The sequence below is a fragment of the Rousettus aegyptiacus genome, unplaced genomic scaffold, assembly GCF_014176215.1.
Source record: "Rousettus aegyptiacus isolate mRouAeg1 unplaced genomic scaffold, mRouAeg1.p scaffold_m13_p_15, whole genome shotgun sequence".
Lineage (NCBI taxonomy): Eukaryota > Metazoa > Chordata > Mammalia > Chiroptera > Pteropodidae > Rousettus > Rousettus aegyptiacus.
In genome coordinates this window covers 58,065,510-58,078,551 of record NW_023416290.1, presented here as the reverse complement: position 1 = coordinate 58,078,551, position 13,042 = coordinate 58,065,510, and positions in this window count along the sequence as shown.

The following is a 13,042-nucleotide window of genomic DNA, read 5'->3' as shown; positions in this document are numbered from 1 at the left end:
CCAGATGCGTGGGCGCCTCTTTTTTTTACAGGGGTGCTCTGCTGTCTTTGTAAACCCTCTCTGGCTTCTGAGCATCTGCTGTAACTGTGGAGAAAGGACTATGTAAATAAGAGGGTCGAGGGTTGCGTGTCGTGCCTCGTTTGGGAAGACTTTTTTACGTCTCTTTCTATCGAAGTATGGATATCTAATATATACCTATACATATAAAGTATATATAATGTAAAACAGGGACATTCTATTATTGATCAAAATTATAAACAAAATGCCTGCCAAGATAATGGTCTAGTATGTCTTCATTCTTAGCATCATTGTTTGTTGGTTTGTTTTGTCTGTTTGTTCTTTTAAATGATTTGCTAAGTTTCTCAGAACTAGTAAGAAATAAGAATTACGAATATTAAGGTGAATTGGAATTTGCAATGCAGGAGCCAGATACATTCAGAGAAGCAGATGGGAGCCTGAAGTTATGTTGGGGACTAACTCGGTCCCTCAGGGGCAGGTAAGAAGCGGCTGGGACAAGGCAGAAGCCCCGGCCCTTGACACGGCGACTTTCTCTGCATCCTCTCGGGTCTCCCTCGTACAAATCTGTCTCCCTGAGAGCAAGACCCATGCCTACCTTGTCAGTGTGTCCCCGTTGCACCCCTCCCCAATTTCTAGCACAGAATGGGGGTTCAGCAAGTGCCCACGCTGTCTTCCCCGGCCGCTGGGCCAGCCCACGGCAACTGCTGCTTCGGCAGGAAGGACTTGGCGTTGGCTCACGTTGAGCCTCTGAGTGTCTGGACTTGCAAGAGGAAAGGAGTTTCGAGAGAGAAGACATCGCAGCGGCCGTTTTCCGTCATGGGAAAAGCCGCCTCTGTCTCTGGGGCCTGCTTTCAAGCCAGCGGGGGGTGGGTCAAGTTTCCTCATCTCGATAATCGATTTGAACATACCTGCTTTGAAAGGAAGTTGGGGAGTAAGGCTGAGAAGGGAGAAGCAGGGTGTCTGGGACAGTGCCCGCGCAGAGTAGGTGTTTTAAAGTTTGAGGGGATACCATAGGAATATTTTCTTTATAATAAATGAAAAAATTCTACATGGCCTCAAAGCAATTTATACATGACGGCTTGAGGGAGATGACCGTTTTGAAACTTTGGGCTTAATCTTCCAGCACTTGGAACATTTCATTATGATTTCGGGAGCCTCCAAACTGGGGTTTTTCAGCTCGGTTCAGTGCATGATCCACATAGCGCAGCCACCTTCCTGCTCAGGGCTCGGTGCGCGCTGCCGTGGAGAGCTGAGCAAGGGCTTCAGGTGCGCACACAGCAGAGAACAAGGTGACGTCTCATCGAAGGTGTTTGGAAGTTTGAATTCTGTAAATGCCACTCACCATTTTCTTTTTGTATTCCAACGCGCTGAAATGTCTTTTAGCCCAAAGTTAAACTTACTGCATCTGGCAAATGCCCGCTTCATCCTCCTTGCTCTGAGGAGGTGGATAACGATTCGGGCACGTCCAATAACCTAGGCATATGCCTTTGCTTATTTGTTTGTTTGTTTGTTTGTTTGCTTTGAAGAGAGCACCCTATCTGTCCCATGTTCTGTCTCTGTATGTAACGTAATGCCAAAGTCTGATCTCACCGTCACGGTTTCGCCATAACTTACCCCTGAAGGTATTTCTTTTTCAACAATGATTATTTAGTCTCCGCCTCATTCTGTGCTAAGCACAGGTGGCTACAGAAGGTAATCAGACGCGACCCTGCCCTTCGAGAATGTATATAACCTAGTGGGGAGAACGGCCGCCCGCAGAAATCGAGGAATGTCCACGTAGACAGAATAGTAAGGCAAGAGAGCAGGAGGCATGCGTTGAGAATGTCATTGTCCCGGCACCCTGAAGACAATTCACGCTCCTAGTGCTGGGGTTTGGGGTCCCCTCGGGGTCTGGAAGCCTCGGATAAGATGTCACAGGGAAAGCCGCGCCACTCGGGTAGGACCTGAGAGCTTCCTTGGAGCCACCATCACCAGGTCAGTGCCAAGCTGGGGAATTTGCAAAGGGAGAAGCCGAACAGCGTACAGCACAGCCCCGTCTGTCAAGACGCACCTCCCCCTGGGCAGCGTGTCGCCCGTCTGGAGTACAAAGCCTCCGAATGCCCTGTGACTTACCTTTCTCCTCTTTCAAATTAATAGTCAAAAGTAGGTCATCAAACAAGGCACGTGAGTCGTGTCCACAGCATTACCACAGGCAGGCGTGGCCGGGAGAATCAGCCTGAGGCCTGTGTTTATTTGTCACACAGGACAGGGCTCTGGGAATTACTTTCAGTTCATTTAGTTCAGTTTAGTTTTCAGATGTGACCTGCCACGTGGTAGAAGAGAGGCGGGGTCTTTGGCATGGTCCCTTTCTCTGAAAAAGAACCTGAATGTATAGCTTGAGGCCACTGTGAATTCCCGACCCGTCTTCATGCTGGTGCCGATGTCTGTAATACAATCATCACAGCGTCCCGCACACCCCATGAACCGTCTGTAAAACAACAAAGGTAATACGGAAATCATTAGTGCCAATATAATTCTCCTATTTTTCTACATCAGCTCTTTTGTTGGCATTTTGTGTAGCTTGTGCCGTGTGTAAATGATAACAACAATAATAAAAGCCCTTGCCTTCCTTTTTCCAGGACTTCGTGTTTGTGGAATGTGTAGTAAACGTTCTTTAGAAACGCATACAGGGCTGAAGCATTGCGCCTGTGTTTGCTCAGAGGACATTTGGGGCGTGGCGGTTATTTCTGGGGTACACACTGGAGGAAGGGCTCAGGGTATGCTGGGTCGATGCGCAGAGCCATGAGGGAACTCCAAACTGGACAGGCCAGGTCTGGGAACGGGACGTGTCATTCGGTGACCAGGAGACTTGGGTCTTCATCCTCAAGTTCTGTGTACCCTGATTTCTAGGGCTTTTTACACTCAGAGCGGCTCCCCGAGGGATGGGTTCTTGGTCTCTGGATGGCAGCTTGGCTGAGTAGGTCTGGAGGACCAGAGGCAGTGGGCTGTGGGAGAGAGATCCTGCTGCCTCTCGTGACGGGGAGAGGTTGGTCGTGAGAGCGACGTCAAGTAGAAACTGCTCTCGTCCCCTGCTGGGGAAGGAGCCTGCGGGCAGATCCGCAGTCACTGTGGTGTGGTGTCTATAGAACTAGACCAGCTACAGCCCTCAGGACCAAGATGGACAGCTGAGCCAAGGACAGAGCTCCTGTTGACTAGCCAGTGACCTACGGCAGGCAGGCAGGCTGAACAGGAATGGGGAAAATGAGCCGAACCTGCAAAGCTAGCTCTGGCATCTAGACTGGAGAATGTAGTGAGTGCCAGGCCTCTGTAGTGGGAGAAGCAGAAAGACGACGACAGCCCAAGCAAGTGACAGTGACCGCGAATGGGGCACTAGTGAGAGGTGGGCTCATCAGACTGCGGGCAGCACGGGCAGCCGGTCCTTGGAGCTGCCTGCGGCCTCTGATGCCAGTCTCCGTGGGGTCACCAGAAACCTCAGCTCTGGGTCCCATATGTGGCACCAAGGATTCTATAGCTGAGTGATATTCAGGGTGCTCCAGAAAAGGGGATTGACAATTACGTGACTTAGGGTAAAAGATGTTACCTTAAATGGTCAGCTCGAACACATATTCTTCCAAAATTTACAGCCTATGTATTTTTAAAGGTCTTTTACATTTATTGTTCCTTTCAAGTCTGTGAAAGAAATTGAGGCTCTGAGAGGCTTAAAAAATTAGCCCCCTATTTTCAAGGGAATTGGAGACCAGGCTAAGGCTGGTCTCATTTTGAACCCCAGCTCTGATTTTGTGCATGCATTTTAAGGGCCTCCGGAGCCTGAAATTGGTGCCCCCTGCAATTATTCTCTGCCAACACTGGTTTATTCAGATACAACTGGCAAAAGTGTAAGCTATTTAAAGTGCCCAATGTGATGGTTTGATATACAAATACATTGTGCAATGGTATCCCCTTCTAGTTAATTACCACATCTGTCACCTTCCCTCCCTCCCTCCCTCCTTCTCTCCTTCTCTCCTTCCTTCCTTCCTTCCTTCCTTCCTTCCTTCCTTCCTTCCTTCTCTTTACCTTCTTTTCCTCTCTCCCCCCTACTCTTCCCTCCCTCCCTCTTTCTCACTTTCTGTGAAAACATTTAAGTTCCACCCTCTTAACAAATTTTAATTATACAATGCAGTGTTATCAGCTTTAGTTACAATGTTATACATTAGATGCTCAGATCTTATTGATCCTATAACTGCAAGTTTGTAGACATTTACCAAGCTCCTGTTTCCCTCAACCACTAGTCTCTGGCAACCACTTTTCTGCCATTTCTATGAATTTGGCTCCCCCCCACTTACTATTTAACATAACAGGTTCATTCCTGTTGTCACAAATGACAGCATTTTCTTTTTAAAGGTTGAAATATATTGCATATCCTATGTACAGAGTCACGTCGTCTTTATTCATGCGTTCCTTGGGGACACGAAGATTGCTTGCACACCTCAGCTGCTGTGTGTGGAGCTCTCTCTTTTGGGATAATTTTGTTTCCTTTGGGTATATACTCAGAAGTGGAATCATCTAATCATATGGTAGTTGTATTTTTAATTCTTTACGTTTTATTTTTAACCTTTTGAGAAACTTCCATGCGCCCCACCCCCAGTGGTGGTACCAGTTTACATCCCACCAACAGTGCACAAGGGGCCCCTTATCTCCACCTCCTCAACAACACTTCTCATCTCTTGTCTTTTTGATAATAGCTACAAACAAATCCAAAAGGCATTGGGGGAAAAAAGGAGACTATTCAGGCAAACAGTTTGCAAACCGGGGAGAAGCAGCTTCTTGCAAAACAAAACAAAACACAACAAAACAGAACGAAGCAAAACAAAGCAAAACAGGGGAAGACTTTTTTTTTATAGAAAGCTCCCTCCCAGGTTCCTAATCAGGTATGTTTTATGTAAATGAGCTATGCACATTCCCACGGTTCTCATTGGTCTGAATCGCGCAGTTCTGATTGGTCAGTATCGTGCATCCTGATTGGCCCGTGTGGAGCAGTTCTGATTGGATGGGTGGGGCCTCCGCCCATTGGTCGAGAGACTAAATAGGGACCCGCGGGCCGCAGCGCGGGAAGCGGAGCATGAGGCTGAGGCGCGGAGCGGAGGCGGGAAGCCGCTGCCGGCGCAGGCTGCTGGCCTCTCGCTGCCTGTGGAGTCGGCGCCCGGAGCTTGACCGTGGCGAGTCCATCTCAGCAGGTAAACTCGTTCTCGTGGTTCGTCTTCCCTCATGCACACGGCTGGCTAACACGGGGGGGGGGGGGGGCTGGCGGCGGCTTTCGCTTCTGCTTTGCGTCTCCCTGACGACGAGCGATGTCGTCGCTTTCCGTGCCATTTGTGTATCTTCTCTGGAGAAAATTCCGTTCTGGTCCTTTGCCCATGTTTTTAATATGGGATTTTTTTTTTTTGAAAGAAAAGTTGGTTCACTGTCTCTCATCCAACTAGAATAGAAAGTTCCTGAAAGCCAGAATCGTGTCTCTCTGGCTCCTGCCTATCCGAGGCGTTTGGGACGCGTCGCGGCGGCGAGCAGCCCCCGGGCAGGGCGCCCCGAGCCCCGCCAGCCTCAGGTGTGTTTCCCGCGAGCACCTGAGCTGCATCTACGACTCGCTCCGGTAGAGGGCAGAGTTCGCCGCTCGTTTGCTTTACCCTTCCGAGGGCCCCGCGCGACACCCCCAAACAGAAGGGCAGCTTGTGGTCCCTAAGCGGTAATACCAAGGGGCTCTCGATGTCCACGGAAGAAATCGTTAGCTATGATCCCCCTGCCAAAGCCGGGGATTAAAATGAGTCAAAACAAAAGCGAAACGAGAAAACTAATAGCCTCCATTAAGTGATTTTTCTTCTTACAAAACGCTGTCACGGCAATAAAATGTTCGTACAAATCGGCACATGGCTGTGCCCACCTTTCATATTAATAGCAAATCAGTCGCTGCAAGACCCCATAAAATAAAAGCAAAGCAAATATGTAAAGACGGTCAGGTCGAGGAGTACGAGTCATTGGCCTCTCGTAGGGAACGAAGGGGCGTTTTCTCTACTTCGGCCAACTGGCTCGTCCTGTCCCGCGCTGGGCGGGCCGAGGCGCGTATCTCCCCAGCCCTCTTGCACAATCAGCCCTATTGCCTTCTCCGGCCCGATCCTAATCCTAAGGCAGGAGATGCTCAACCAGCTGCGTAGCCTGTGGCACTTTGGTGCCCAAACTCGCCGGAAGATAAGAATCACCTGATGCGATTGTTAAAAGGTGCGTTCTTGGCATCCAGCATAAGCCCGGGGCTTTCGGCCCTTCACTGAGCCACAAGGCCCCATAAAAAACGTCCTTTCCCCTAACCAAGGTGTTCTAAACCTGAGTGCACTTTAATATCACCTGGGAGCTGAAGAAAACCCTCGCGCCCACTCCTCAGCCCAGTGCCACCGGAGTCTCTGGGGCGGAGCCCGAGGCACATGTTTGAAACTCGCCACCGTCATTCCGACGTGCGGCCTGGGCTGAGAATCACTGTGTCTGGCCCTGACGTGATGCTCGACCTGATAACGGGGCTGTTCACGTACTCACATCCTCTCAGTCACCGACGCGTTCGTTCTCGCCGCCGTTCGTTCATGTGACGCGCTCTGGAGTCGGGCAGTTTTGAAAGTTCAGCCGTGAGACCTCAGCCAGGGGAGACGGCCCCTTTGGGTTTTAGTTGTCTCCTGTAGACTTGGGGGATGAAGGCAGCCACGTTGCTACAGCGTCGTCAGACTTAATTGAGGTAACATGTGAAAAGCACTTGGTAAATAATAAGTGTTCGATAAGTGGTGGCCACTCACTTATTCGCTTACCCTGCGAAGCTTATGTCGTTGGACAGTGTGCTAGGTTCTGCGCTTATGGTACGCCTGTCATTCACAGGGAGTATGTCCCACAGTTTTTGGAATCCCCAAATTTGCAAATATCAAGACAGTGTATTAATGTCCCCTCTAAGCTATCGTAAAGTACAACTGGAAAAGGGTGATTCATTCAGACCTCTTGATGATCCTATTAATTATGGATTCATTAAGGTAATAATTAAACCTTTTGGTGTCTGGAGACCCCGCTAGATGGGCCAGAGCTATTTTGCAGGGTCCATGAGTAGGGTCTGCGGCGAGGTTTAATTGGATTAAAGGATTATTGGAAGAGTAAGACTTGGGGATGCTGGACTCAAGGCACACACATAGGCCTCCCAAATCATGCGTTGAAGAGAATTGGGCAAAAGCAGACAGAGGCTTTGAGGTGGCAGCCAGAGTTCTCAAGACCCCCCAGGAAGATTCGTGATGAACGGGGCTGGGAGAGGGGCCACCCCAGGCAACTGTCGCTATGAGGGAAAGGCAGTCCAATTCAGCCAGATCTTCAGGTTCTTTTAAAAAGGCAATACACACATATTTAATGAGAATTCCCTGGTATTTCTTCCCCTTGGAAAATAATGCCATTTTGGAGGCGCGAGGTGTTGTGGGCCCGAGGACTGGGGAGCCCTGAGTGAGATTCGCATCCTCTGCCCTCGGCAAGGGTGAGAGGTGCAGGTTCTGACCTCGTGGCAGAGCACACTGTCCCTTACTGCCTTCGGAGGGGGCTACACCAGTGAAGTGGGAAGCAGAGCAGGAAAATGCAAAGCAGAAACTCGTTGCTGGCATATTCACAGGCTTTTGACGCCTACCCGGCGCGACAATGCTTTCTAAGGCCAAGAAAGCCATGGCAGTCGCTCATCACAAGGGCTTCCTCTCCACGAAAGGGCGCAATCTAACATCTGTCTGCAGGGCTAAAAGGTAGGTGTTGGAAATGGTGCGGAATTGCCCATGCCTTTCCAGTCCCCTTACTGATGTGAGTAGTGACCGATGGCCCTTCTGTGGGGCCGTCTTCTCTCTCTGATACTAGCAAACACCAATCAGCTTAACTGTTCTATTTAAGGAAGGTCCCATAACTTCCTGTTAGTGGCTCTCACAGTGCTCATCTCCATAATAAGCTGGGCAGATCAATCCATTTGGAAAGTAGGCAACTGGTGCTCAACCAGCCGTCCACTCCCGTCCGTTCCAGCTTAGAACTCCTTCCCTGCTCTGAGAATGCTGGGGACTTGCTACTCCCGGTCGATGAAGGTGCACGAGGAAGCCGCTCCGTGCAGGGGAGGTCTCCGATTACATCTCAGACAGCAGGTTCCGGCCCGATGTCTCCGCCTCTGCTCTATTTACACTTTGAGCCAGATCATTCTTTGCTGGGTGGGACCTCTCTACATCTCATAACACGTTTAGCAGAAGCACTGGCCTCTACCCACAAGATAATAGTCCCCAGTTGTGACAACCAGACATGTCTCTAGATGTTGTGAGATGTCCCCTGGAGCAGAGGTGGGGAATTACCTCAGGTTGAGAACTACTGGACCCAGACGAAGTTAATTCTAACCGGGATAGAAATATGGACTTGGACTTGACCTAGAAAGCCATGTTTTAGTCCCATGGGAACATCCAGAAGGGGTCATTCATTGAACAAAGACCTGGGGGATAGACACCGGAGCGTTTATTTGGGGACATATGCCGGAGTTCGGGGTGGCTGGATGAGGACGGTGTTTTCAGTTGAGGAAATTTCTTGGGTCTGAACATAAAGAGGTGGAAATGCAAAGCTGGTGATGCCTCTAGATTTTATTCAATCCTCAGACCTGGCCAGATAACAATTTTTATGTTCCCATTTTCCAGAAAAGTCAGCTGAGTTATGTAGCAGTTGAGTGGCTGCCCAAGGCAGTGCGGGTGGCTGTGGGGTTCCCTTACGTGTCTTCGGTCCAGGAGTAAAGAGATCGTATTTGACTGATGCATGTGAGGTCTTGGGTCACCTGACTGCCTGGTCACATTACAAGAAAGCGAGGGGACCCCGTGAGAGCTAAGTCGTTTATGATGGAATAAAATGGCAAACACCTACCATCATTTTCGCTCACACACAAATTGAGAGAAAGAGAGTTTGTGGGGTGGCTCGTGTGTGGGACGTCTCTGTCCCGCGGCACTGTCCGGTGACTCCCAGCACCTGGAGAACAGACACCTGCAGACTGGGAAAGGTCAGGAGGGAGAAAGAGGACCCCTTTTCACGTGGCTTAGTTTCCGAATGTCTCCCCACGGTACACGTGCTGCTAACCATCTAAACGAGGCACAGGTGGAAAATGGCTGAAGAAACCAAGGTTGTCTGTACCCGGAGGCTCCGTCGGGAAATTCCTCTCATTGCAATTTTGAGGTGTTATCAGTGTGAGCCCCATGCTTCAGGCCAACTGCCAGGAAGCCGCTTTCACTTTTTCTCTACAATCTCCAGGTTTGTTTTTAGAAAACTAGGAGATTTGGAGCAATAACTCTCTCAGGACCAAGGATAAGTCCGCTTGTCTTTAGAATTTTCGTGTCATTCTCGAATATCCATATGCAAACCTTTTACCGTTTTCTGTTTCACTAGATTATAGTCTAATATTGAGCTTTCCTTTTGCCCATTTTCTTTAAGTTTGAACTGCTATCCTTTTTCTAGATTCTGCAAATAGATACTTAGATTATTGATTTTTAACACTTCTTTATTTTGCATATACACATTTAACTATGAATTCAATTATTTTAGTAGATGAAGGGCTGTTCAGTAATCTATTTCTTTTTGGTTGAGATTTTTTAGTTTATGTCTTAAGTAATTTGTCTATTTCACAAAGGCCGTTTAATGTATAGGTAGGACTTTTTTCATATTTCTTCTTATCCCATCAATATCTAAAGGATCCATGGAAAAGCCCCCTCTTTCGTTCCTGATACCAGCTTGTTTCTTCTCTTCTTATCCTTATTCAGTCTGGCGAGCGGTTTATCATTTTTATTGATCTTCTCAAAGAACCATTTTCCTCCATCGATTTTCTATATTTTTCCTCTTTGTAATTTCATTGGTTTTTGCTTTTTATTTTTTCTTTCTTTTGCTTGTTTTGAGTTCATTTGCTTTCTTCTAGTTTCTTAAGATCTAAGCTCGAATCGCTGATATGAGAACTCGCTCCCTTTGTGATATAAACGTTTAGTGCCATCGGTACCTCTTTATGCCCTGCTGTAGCTGCATCCACGTGGTTCACTCTGTCATATTTTCATTTCCATTCGATTTAAAGTCCTTCTGACTCAGTGTTTGATCCTTGAATTATTCATAAGCGTGTTGTTTAATTTCCAAATATTTGAGGGATTTTTCTCCCAGATACCTTTCTGTTATTGGTTTCTTGTTTGAATCCATCTGGCCAAAGAATATACAGTTTATCTCTCCTCACCCCACTCCCTAATCCTCCCAGAATATGGTCTGTTTGGTGCATGATTCCTGTGTACTAGAAAAATAAGTTCTGTTGTTGCTGGGTGTTCTGCGAATCTCGGATAGATCAAGTTGGTTGGCCATGTGTAATGCTCCCCTTAATCCTCAGAAGACTTCCTGTTCTCAGGTCTTCTGCGTGCGTCATCTTCGTTGCAGCTTGCTTTCAATGAGCGCTTGCAGTGTGTGTCTGCTGCCAAGCTTCGTAACCTACGTGTATATTTATATGCACACGTGGTGCCAGCAACACGTATTTGCAAGATCCTCTCATTAATTAATACGATAACTAAGGAGAAGTTGGATGTAATTTTTATCTTTGTTTCTCTATAGATAAGATGTTTTTGTTTATCCCCTACTAGCTTCCTGCAGGATTTTTTTCTTTATTTTTGACTTCTTTTGGAGATTGTAAATGATATGCCTAGGTTTGTTTGTTTGGTGGTTGTTTGTTTGTTTGTTTGTTTTTGGCATTTAAATTGTTTAAGGTTCTCTGAGATTCCTGAATCTGTGGTTTTGTATCTGACATTAATTTGGGAAAATTTCTCAGTTATTATTGTCTTAAATATTTATTCTGCTTCTTTCTTTTTTCTTCTTCCTATATTTTCATTCTGCATCTTTTGTCCCTTTGTAATTGTCCCACAGCCCTTGGACAACCTGTCCTGTTATTTTCAGTCATTATTATCCTCTACTTTTCAGTCTGAAAGATTTTTATTGATATATCCTCAAGCTTGGAGTTTTTTCCTCAGCTGCATCCAGTCTACTAATAGCCTGTCAATGACAGTCTTTGTTTCCATTAGAGTTTTTTTTTTTTTTTAAATCTCTAGCATCTCTTCATTTCTCTCTCGAGGTTTCCATCTCTCTGCTTCCATTGCCATCTGTTCTTGCATGCCGTCTAGTTTATCCATTAGAGCCTTTAGCGTAGCAATCATAATTGTTCTAAATTTCTGGTCTGATAATTCTAACATTCCTGCCGTGTCTGGTTCTGACGTTTGCTCGGTCTCTTCATATTTATTGTGTTTTTGCCTTTTAGTATCTCTTGTAATTTTTTTCTTGATAGCCGGACACGACGGTTGAAAGGATTTGCTATAAATAAGCCTCGAACGGTGAGGTGGTGACACGTGGGGAAAGAGAAGCGTTCTATAGCCCTGTGACTGAGGCCTCAGCCTTTTAGTGAGCCCGCGTCTCTGAACTGGGAACTTTGCCAGTGTTTCTCGTTAGGTGGGCGAGAGTATCTAGTGTGGGCTGGAGTTGGGTGTCTCCCTTTCCCCACGTGAAGGACTAGCTGGTTGTTTCACGCCCCCTGGGGAGGCTCTGCTGAATGAGGTTCTCCTGAGGGCGGGCAGGCTTAGAAGACCACCGTGCTCCGGTGAGTTCTAGAAGGGCTCGCCTTCCGCCCCACTGCAGGAAGCACTGGGGTGGCTTTCTCTACTGCGGGAACCTGGTCAAGCTCCTGGAGGTAAGTCTCATGATGCACTGACCCCATCAGCCCATGACTGGGGCGCCTTGGAGTTTTTAACGCTCAGCGTCATTCCCCGTGGAGCCTCCAGCAATTGGCCATTTATGGTTACGTTTCCCCTACTGGGTGCTGGTTCTTGCAGACATTCCTGCTTGAGTTTCTGCTCTGGGAAGCTGCGCCTCCCTGCGTTTGCTGCCTGGCCCTCCATCCGTGGAGGTCGTGTTTTGTGCTGTGTCCTCCCCTCTCTTAAGGATACAAGGAGAGTTGTTGATTTTCCAGTCTGTTTAGTTTTTTACTTGATGTTAGGACAGAGCTGTGATTTCCAGGCTTCTTACATGTGGAACTGGAAACTGGAAGCCCCATATAAATTTTAGAATAAACTTTCTATATTTACAATAAAACCTGGTTGGGACTTTGGTAGAAATCCCACTGACTTTATAGATCAGTTTACAGATAATCTTTTCTTTGGACTCTTCCAATCCATGAGCACAGTATATTTTTTTACTTGGGTTTTTTATATCTTTTAAAATAACACTGTGTAATTTTTGGCATATAGATACTACATATTTTTGTTAATGTGTACCTAAGTCTTTCATTCTTCAGAAAAACCGTAAATTTCATTGTGTTTTGTTTCAGTTTCTACATTTGTATTGTTAGTACATAGTCATTAACATTCATTTTCGCGTGTTGATCTTCTATCCTGCACCCTTGTTAAATTCGTCTGTAAATATGGACAATTTCATTTTGTCCTCTCCTATCTGAATTTCTTTTCTTTTTTCCTTATTTCAGTGGCTAGAACTTTTAGTAATATGTTGAATAAAAGTTGTGAGAGTAGATACACTTGCTTTATTCCCAATATTAGGGAATATTTTTTTACTATTAAGTATTAACACAAAATGTAGGCTTTTGTATATTCTCTTTTTAAGTTGAGGTGACCCACTTCTATTCCTAATTTGCTGATGGATTTTATCATGAATGGGTGTTGGGTTTTGTCAAATGCCTTTTTGTCTCAATTTAAATTATCATACATTTTTTTTTAGCTTGTCAATATAGTGGATTACATTGATTGATTTTTTTAATGTTAAACCATTAAATCTTTGCATATCTAGAATAAATTTCAGTCAGGGATACTATGTAATTATTTTTATATATTGAGACATTAATTAAAATCTAATTAATTTAATGGTTCTGGAATTATTAAGATTACATATTTCATCTTGGTCGAGTTTCAATTATTTGTGGTTAATGAGGAATTATTCCCTTTCTTCTCAGTGTGAA